The following is a 1,970-nucleotide window of genomic DNA, read 5'->3' as shown; positions in this document are numbered from 1 at the left end:
TCCTCCTCCTCCTCCTCCTCCTCCATCCTCCTCCTCCATCCTCCTCCTCAGCGCCATTGGCAGTTGCTCGGTTGGCTTTGGGGCTCCCTCTCCCCGCGGGGATTTCGGGCAGCGGGATCCCCGTTCGCTGCCGGGGCTGCTGAGCTCGGAGCGGGGCGGCTCCGCCGGGCCTGCGGGGTCTCGTTCCCCGCCTGCCGCAGCTCCTGGCGTTCCAAAGGGACCCCGAGCGACCTCGATGCCGACGCCCCAGCGGGGCCTCCGCGGGCTCGGCCCTGGCATCGGCATCGGCATCGGGGCTGGAGAGGCCCCAAAAAGGGCCCTGGTGGTCTCTCGGGGTGGGTGCTCCTACAGGTCCTACAGGAGCGCCTTGCACGGAGCAAAATCCTTGTAAATGGTGGGAAAGCGACCCCAATTTGGGGTCAGGGCGTCTGGGAGGGTCTGGAGAAGGTTTGGGAGGTTCTGGAGGAGATCGGGGAGCTTTTGGGGGAGGTTCTGGAGAAGGTTTTTGGGAGGATTTGGAGAATTTCGGAGGATCTGGAGGAGGTTTGGAAGGTTCTGGAGGAGATTGGGGAGGTTCTGGAGGAGATTGGGGAGGTTCTGGAGGAGGTTTTTGGGAGGTTCTGGAGAAGGTTTTTGGGAGGTTCTGGAGAATTTGGGAGGATCTGGAGGAGGTTTGGGGAGGTTTCGGAGAAGGTTCTGGGGACCTTTTGGAGGATGTTTGGGAGGTTCTGGAGGACCTTGGGGAGCTTTTGGAGAAGGTTCTGGGAGGTTCTGGTGAAGGTTTTTGGGAGGTTTTGGAGAATTTGGGAGGTTCTGGAGAATTTGGGAGGTTCTGGAGAAGGTTTGGGGAACTTTCAGAGGAGATTTTGAGAGGTTTGGGGGAAGGTTCTGGGAGGTTCTGGAGGAGGTTGGGGACATTTTGGAGAAGGCTTTTTGGGAGCTTTTGGAGAAGGTTTTGGAGAGATTCTGGAGAAGGTTTTGGGGAAAGTTGGGGAGGTTCTGGAGGAGGTTTTGGGAGGGTCTGGAGAAGGTTTTGGGGAGGGTCTGGAGGACCCTGGGGAGCTTTTGGAGAAGGTTGGGGAGGTTTTGGAGGATGTTGGGGAGGTTCTGGAGAAGGTTTTGGGAGCTTCTGGAGAAGGTCTTGGGAGGTTCTGGAGAAGATTGGGGAAGTCCTGGAGGTGGTTTTGGGAGGTCCTGGGGGTGGTTTTAGGAGGTTCTGGAGAAGGTTTTGGGGAGGTTCTGGTGAAGGTCTTGAGGAGCTTTTGGGGAAGGTTTTTGGAAGCTTTTGGGGAAGGTTTTGGGAGGTTCTGGAGAAGGTTTTGGGGAAGTTCTGGAGAAGGTTCTGGAGAAGGTTCTGGAGAAGGTTTTGGAGGTTTTGGGAGGGTCTGGAGAAGGTTTTGGGGAAGTTCTGGAGAAGGTTTGGGGGGGTTCTGGAGAAGCTTTTGGGAGGTTCTGGAGAAGGTTCTGGAGAAGGTTCTGGAGGTTTTGGGGAGGTTCTGGAGAAGGTTTTGTGGAGGTTTTGGTCAAGGTCTTGAGTAGCTTTTGGGGAAGGTTTTCTGGAAGCTTTTAGGGAAGGTTTTGGGAGGTTCTGGAGAAGGTTTTGTGGAGGTTTTGGTGAATGTCTTGGGGAGCTTTTGGGGAAGGTTTTGGGGAAGTTCTGGAGGTGGTTTCGGGAGGTTCTGGAGAAGGTTTTGTGGAGGTTCTGGTGAAGGTCTTGAGCAGCTTTTGGGGAAGGTTTTTGGAAGCTTTTAGGGAAGGTTTTGGGGAGGTTCTAGAGAAGCTTTTTGGAGGTTCTGGAGAAGCTTTTCGGAGGTTCTGGAGAAGGGTTTTCGGAGGTTCTGGAGGTGATTTTAGGAGGTTCTGGAGAAGGTTTTGTGGAGGTTCTGGTGAAGGTTTCTGGGAGCTTTTGGGGAGGTTCTGGAGAAGCTTTTTGGAGGTTCTGGAGGTGGTTTTAGGAGGTTCTGGAGAAG

The 1,970-nt window shown here is 54.8% G+C and overlaps 1 protein-coding gene across 10 annotated transcripts in view; it reads left to right on the top strand.

Annotated features, from left to right (window-relative positions):
- Positions 1–1,970, top strand: part of ARHGEF10L (Rho guanine nucleotide exchange factor 10 like) — a 43,573-nt gene that overhangs the window by 28,473 nt on the left and 13,130 nt on the right. The window lies entirely within an intron of this gene.

Source organism: Corvus kubaryi, unplaced genomic scaffold, assembly GCF_017639235.1.
Source record: "Corvus kubaryi isolate FWS band 111438036 unplaced genomic scaffold, C.kubaryi_AGA036_p1.0 split1-37344, whole genome shotgun sequence".
NCBI classification, from domain to species: Eukaryota; Metazoa; Chordata; class Aves; order Passeriformes; family Corvidae; genus Corvus; species Corvus kubaryi.
Note: the sequence above shows the minus strand (reverse complement) of the source record. Positions and strands in the feature narration are given on the sequence as shown.